A 7,601-nucleotide genomic window follows, 5' to 3' on the forward strand; every position below is an offset into this window, starting at 1 on the left:
AGACAGATTGAGAGTGGACAGAAGGCGAAGAAGCAAATTGCCATTGTTGCTTTTTGCATTACTCATGGCATACACAGGTATATCCGCTTAAGGCCAAGTCCAAGGTGTTTGTTGCTTCAAATAATTTTTGTTATGGATTGAAAATGTATTCAGTTGTATTGTGGACACCCTCCATTTTGATCGAGGGGAGGAGTGTATGTCAAAAGAATTTGATGCATTTATGGCTAGTTATGGGATAACATACCAATGTACAACACCTTATACATCTCAACGAAATGGTGTTGCCTGAAAGGAAAAACATGTCACTTATGGAGATGGCATGATTTATGGTCAAAAGCCAGGTTTTGCCACATGCTTTTTGGTTAGAGGCACTCATGCGTGTTGCCTACATATTTACTAGATATTCCACTACAACTTTGCATTCCATGACTTCATATGAGGCATGGCGTGATAAAGAAGCCATCCATTGGTCACTTTGCATGTTTTTGGTTGCTTAAGTTATGCTCTAGTGTTGCAGCAACAACAACGCAGGAAATTGGATGATAAGGTTGTCAAATACATCTTTGTTGGTTATAGAACTGAAAGCAAGGGTTACAAGTTATATCATCTGGAGATGAAACGTGTCTTGAGATGATGTTTTTGTGGAAGATCCAATTTAGCTCTTGTTGTCATGTACTAAAGAGACAGGTGTAAGCTCGTGTGACATTTTTGATACATTGTTTCCTCTTTTCAATGGTGGGATTACAAAATATAAAGTCCAAATAAAACATATATTCAGCCTACATAGTTTCAAGTGTTGTCATGGATCAACCTAATTTTGATGTAGATGAAAATGATGCACTTGATGAGGACAGGGTTGAAAATGAGGAAGCTAGAGGTATGTTGAAATGTCTAGTGCAGACTTTGCATGATAGTAAATTGGATACACCTTTGTCTACTCGTACTCATTCGGGTTCTCATCATGCTTCTTTGTGCATCAAATTGTTATGCTTTGGCCGTGTAAAATATGTGTGATGAGGATGAAGCTCAAAATTCAAAGAATTGAATAGCTTCTCTGCAAGATAAATATGATGCACTTGTGAAGAACAATACTTGGTCTTACTATTGATCACTACAAGGCAAGGCTTGTTACAAAAGTTATGTTTATAAAAAGGGCATTGATTATGAAGAAACTCTTGCTCCCACTTGTCGTATGACTATTGTTCGTTTCATTTGTGCATTGGCAACTTATTTTGTATGGGATGTACATTAATCAGACATTAAAATTTCTTTCTTAATGGTGACTTATACGAGGAAGTGTATGTAGCATAGTCTCGTAGTTTTGTCAAGAAAGGACTATAAAAGAAAAAGTGTAGATGCAACAAAGCATTGTATGGGTTAAAGCAATCTTCTTGTGCTTGGTATGAGAAAATGGATAATCATTTGACAAGACATGGCTTTTGAAATAGTCCAACTGAGAGCACTCTGTATGTTAATGTGCAAATGATTTATATCTTAATATTGTTGTGTACGTAGATGATTTACTGCTCAGTAGTCCAAATGAGACACATAAAGGTTGGTTTGAATGACACATTTGGGACATCCAATTTGGGGCTTTTGCATCATTATTTGGGCATTCAATTTAAACCGTGGGATGAGCGTATTGCGTTATGTCAAGCAAAGTATATGCAAACTTTGCTAAAGTAGATTTGGACTTGATGATTACAAACCAGTTGCTACTCCTATGGATACAAGTTTGAAGTTAAGTATATATGATGTTGAAGGTCCTGTAGATGTTACCCTCTATGAGAGAGGTGTTGGTTGCCTCATTTATGTATGCATTATAAGTTTAGATATTCAGTTTGAAGTCTCATAAGTGAGCAGATTTATGCATAGCCTAGGATCTAAGCATTGGCAGGTATTGAAGCGAATCTTTCACAACTTAAGTAGCGCTCTACATCTTGGGTTGTTTATTCTAAGGGGGAATCATTGCTACCAAATTTACATTCTTATTCTGACTAGATTACGTTGATTGCTATGAAAGCATGACTAATAGTCCCGACTACAAAGCTCCCAATGCAGCTGCTATATCATGTCTCAACACTGAGAGGTCATATATGAGACACTCAAAATCTGATGATAATTGCATAATCTTGGCTAACCTAGCCACCTCAATGCTATCTACATCAAATGCATCATCACCATTAGGACTAATTACGTATGGATGTGTCAACTCTGACTCCCAAAGGAACGCCTCCCCCTCATCCATAGGGACTTGATGCACATGTCCTACCATAAGCATGTTAGCTTCTAGCATGAGCATATCAAAGAAATCCATATCTATCATCTCTGACTCAACCTATTGTGACTCAAGAGAGCACTCGTGCTCTAACATTGTGCCCACAGAATCCACAGACATGTTGTGCACAGCGTCATGGAGCTCATCCATATAAGATACACATCACATCTTTTTGCATTTCTGCAAAGTGATAGAGACACTAATGTCTCATACATGAGAAATGTGCAAAGGGTAAACCATGTTACTCCAAACACCTATCACAATCACTAGCAAACCCCTACGCATTTGAAAATACACTTAACTAACACGATCCCTCATGAGTGCATATCCTTGACTCATAGATATTTTCTAAACTCGAGTTCATGAGTGGTTTCTCACACACGTTTGAAACTTGATTTTGAATCATGTCCTCTTACTGGATAGAATTAGTACTATTCTTGACGGGTCAAAAGCTTCTAGCCAAACTCTAGTCCATTTGTGTAGCCTCTGTTGGATCCTATCAAAGTTTTGGAACTTATCCACACCATAGAAATGGTATAGTATGCCTTTAAATTAAAGACTCTTGCACCAACGATGCTCTTTTTTTTCTGGATGATTGTATGGCATCATATGAGCTTTCAATTGTCACAAACGTTCATCAGTCTCTATAACCAATTTATGTATTCAAATGATCTAAGATTGGTCCTACAAAGGGCCAAAGCTTAACCAATGGTACAATATGCTTAGACTCTTTACATTTACTCTTAATTAAGTGCTACCACGTGCGAAAATTGGTCAAATTTTGTGGTATGGTCATTTTTTCCAAGGCAAGGTTTATAAGCTAAGAGGGAGTTTATAGTGGTTAAATGATCTCCATGCCTCACAAAAACATTTTGGACAAAACTAGCATTTGAGTGCGAAGTATCCAAACTTATTTCAAAGACATTAATCTTAGATATACAACAATTGTCATTGGAGGTTTTTTTTGCATACAAATCGGTGTCTATAGTACTTGCCCTCGGAGAGCGTTATTCTTCTTCCTTCCTCTTCTTCTTTGTCATCTGTATCCAATTGGGTAGAGATGTATTCCTTTTGCTCTACTTTGATAGATTATGGTGGATAGGTTCGTGTGCCATTCATGGCATAAGCATGATTAAAATAGAGTTAGCTTAGGGCTTGATATTGGGCACACAGTACAATAAAGTATAGTTGCAAAATGATAGACTTATTTTTATTTAGCATAATGTGCCTCTATATAGGCATATACAAAGACACATTGTTTTAACACATGAGCATAAGATGTGGCTGCATATGCACAAATACAAGTGATTGTGCTTTATACAAGGATTGTAAGAGGTTCTTCGCAAGGGTTATTGGCACATGACTTTTCTATGCGGAAGAGGTTGTTCACACAAGAGATGTAGCAAACGCCCGCATCCCAGCAATCCTCCCTATGTGGATTTTGGTTGCATATACTCACACAAGATTATCATCCCCTCAAAACACACTAGGGTGAGGCACACAAAACATAAAGCCTCCCCTTGAACACAAATCTGGCTCCCCTAGACACAAAGGATGTAGGCACACAAGACATCAAGGTGTAGGCCCTTCACAAGTGTCCCTTGGCACAAATAGGGGTAAGGTACAAAAGAGAGGATGCTCACAGTATATCATTATATACCAAGCCATCAATGTTGTCGTTCTCGTCGTCAGAATCTTTAGTGGTGACAAGGTTGATTTTTGCTTTTACTTTATCTTTGAAATGCTCTCTGCGATTGGTAACATGTGAAGATTTATCTTTGAACTCGCAATACTTTGTAGCATGGTTATTCTTGCCACAAATGCAGCAAGGGTTGACTTCATAGCAATTCTTTGAAAGATGATTTGTTTTGCCACAGACTGGTATGCAACTTTAAGTTCTTTTTGTAATTTTCATTGTAGTGGTTGGATGAGACCACAAAAGTGCCATTTGTTGGTTGTTGATTGTCTTTTGAGTTTCTTTTTGTGCTCTTGAAGAGAGTTTATTACATCTTCAATTTTAGGGACTACAATTTGGCCAAAATTTGCATATGGTACAGTGTTGAGAAGTACAACAATCTGATCTTCATTTTCTATTGGGCATTTTACATATGTTAGCAAATACTTTTGAGCCTATTTGACGAGAGATGACACATCTTCTCCAAGCTCCATAAGCAATTCGTAAAGTTGCATCTTTAATGCAATTTTAGAATGCTTGGCAATAGTGCCAAAATGTTGCTCTAAAGTTATCCATGTGTCGTGTGCAGTGGTGAAATTATCCAAATAATGCACAAACTTTTCGTCAAGGAATGTGAGCAGAATGCCGAGAGCTTGCTCATCTTCAGTTGCAAATTGCACTAAGCTTTGTCGCGTTTCTACTCTATCATCTTCAGTTGGTGGTTTAACGACATACCATAACTGCTTTCACATTAAGTAGCCTTTGGTTTTTGCTCGCCACGTGTGAAAACCATGGCCGTTGAATTTTTTAATCCCCTTTTCTCCCATGATGGTGCACTCCCATGTGTGGTGAGAGGAAGGTCTTACCCGGGTGATTGGATTGTGTCTAGTCCTCGTGAGCAGCCAATCTCAATGATTTTTACAAATGGCTTGTGACGTCACTCTCCAAATGATATGAAGTACCTCTTCACAAAACTTGCAATGTATTTTGAGACTCAAAAGATTTGAAATTGATGATTAATTATTTTTTTTAGGACTTTGGTGACCACGAAGGATAGGAAGCCTTGGTAGAATGCTTGATGAAGTCTTGTCAAAACCTTCTTTGACATGGAGTGCTTTTGTTGGCCGTGTTATTTTCTTTTGAGTTGGCATTGTTTCAATAATTCACTTGGCACCCTTTTAAGTTAAAAAGGGGTGTAAGGGTTATGACAAGAGGGAAGTAAGGGTTGCCATGGGAGTCGGCCTTTGGGCAAGGTTTTGGACCTTGATGGCAATGTGGGCCATGGATGATGACTTTGGGAATGAGGCCTTGAAATAATTAAATACAATAAGGCATAGTAGCCTGCATGTGCAATGGCAGAGGATTGACAAGCAATTGTCGTAGATATGAGAGGTTGTCGTTGACTACAACAATCGCGAGCAGGGCACGAACTACAAGTGCCATTGCGGTTTGAGCATTTGATGACGGACATCACTACAATTTGATGGTGTTGGTGGCATTTGTTATAGGCTATAGTAGAGAGAGTGGCGCTTGTAGTCGAACAAGGCGGTGTTGATGTCCTTTGTAACAGCTATGGGTGTAGTTGTAGGGGCTTATGCAATTTGTAGTGAGCACAAGTGGAGGTGTGGGGCTTACAGAGGGTGGTTGAGGTGCAACAAAGCACAAATGAGCACGTGCATGCTCTACATGCAAATGCAAAGCAATCGATTCAATCTTGTGAACAAGAAGGAGACCCACAAAATCTAGCATAGAAGGGAATGCCTAGGATCTAATTAGATAAGGAAATTCTAATCCAAGCCACATTCTAATACCACTCGATAGGTTATGGTGGATAGTTTAGTGTGTCATTCATGGCATAAACATGATTAGAATAGAGTTATCTTAGGGCTTGATATTGGGTACATAGTACAATAGAGTATAGTTGCAAAATGATAGACTTACTTTTATTCGGCATAATGTGCCTCTCTATAGGCATATACAAAGAGACGGCCTTTTGACACATGAGCATAAGATGTGGATGCCTATGCACAAATACAAGTGGTTGTGCTTTATACAAGGATTGTAAGAGGTTCTTCACATGGGTTATTGACACATGACTTTTCTAGGTGGAAGAGGTTGTTCACACAAGAGATGCAACAAAATCCCACATCCCAACATACTTCATCTGTCAATATCCCCTCCCACAAAGAAAAGGAATCTTTGCTAGTAACGTAGCCCATATCCTCTCACACTTGAATTGTATTATATGTCAACATGATAAAATTATTAGTATTATAAGCCAAAGGTGTTTTACCACTGCCAATAGAATTAAGTGATTGTTGCATTTTAAGAGTCGATTGTTGTGATTGTTGAAATTTGGCGGTCTAGTTGTTTAAATTTGAATGTTATAATAGTGCACCATTTTTATGAGTGCCGTCTTGATGTTGCATGCTTTGTAGGTTGTTTTTGGGTTCATCATATAGGAAGAGGCTAAGGATCTATTGTGGTGTAGTAGAATACCTTCTTTCTAAAATGCACATGAAAATTTCCTCTATTATAAAACAAATAAGATAGCCTAAAACAAAGAATCTGTAATCAGCACTACACTTTCCAACAATTGTGCAGCATGGGGTGGCTAAAAACTATGTTACTCATAGGAGCTCTATGCATTGTTGTTGATTTTAAGGCTATAGCATAGATTATAGATAATTGACTACTAGTCATATGAAGATTAGTTATTTATGGTTATGAGTTGGTTACAAAAGTACAAAATGTTTTAACACCAAAATTTACCTTTGGCTTCATGTGCAAAGTGAAATTGCTAGTATAACCATGAGTGATGAAGACAATTTTCATGCCATTCTAAATGATGTTCACTTCAAGCGTGAAAGATGATGATAGCCACGTACACTATTCAATAACTCAGAGCTTCAAGCTGATACATTGCAATGACAAATACAATCAAAGACAAAGAAACGTAATTCTTCCAACACACAATGTCAAGATACATAGCATCTAGGTGATAACTGCAAAATGCTCATGAGACACACGAATTGGTTTTCACTCTATGTTTAGGTATGTTTCCAAGCATATACATCCAAAGTGGCACAATTTTTTTTCTTATTGTCTGTAGGTTCGTTTCAAGGTGTTCGGTTTCAAAATTAACCTTTGAATGTTGTTTCAATCAAGTTGTTTCCATCATGGCTTTGAGTCCCATGAGCACTATTGTATCTTTTGTTGTGATTTTCCAAGAGCCCCAAAATGTTTCTTACTTACTATCCTAATGCAACAAAAAAAACATTTATTACTTGAAAGACCAAAAGGCAAGATTTTTTTTTTTAAAAAATTATTTCCTATTGCTCATTTTTTATGATTTGCACACAACTTGTACCAAACACTCTCAGTTGAGAGACGCTCTTAGTTATCATTCAACAAGAAAGGGTAAGGCCAAAGATTAGATTGACACCACCGGTGTAGTCAGGCGCAGCCACAGAGAGAGAGAGAGAGAGAGAGAGAGAGAGAGAGAGAGAGAGAGAGAGAGAGAGAGGATCATAATGATAAACCCAAATGCTAAAAAAGGGGAGCTAGATCATAATGATAAACCCAAATGCTAAAAAAGGGGAGCTAGATCATTATGTCAAATCCAGACATGGGGAGAGATCCAACCAT

Source organism: Adiantum capillus-veneris, chromosome 14 (genome assembly GCF_014529385.1).
Source record: "Adiantum capillus-veneris isolate H3 chromosome 14, ASM1452938v2, whole genome shotgun sequence".
Classification (NCBI taxonomy): Eukaryota; Viridiplantae; Streptophyta; class Polypodiopsida; order Polypodiales; family Pteridaceae; genus Adiantum; species Adiantum capillus-veneris.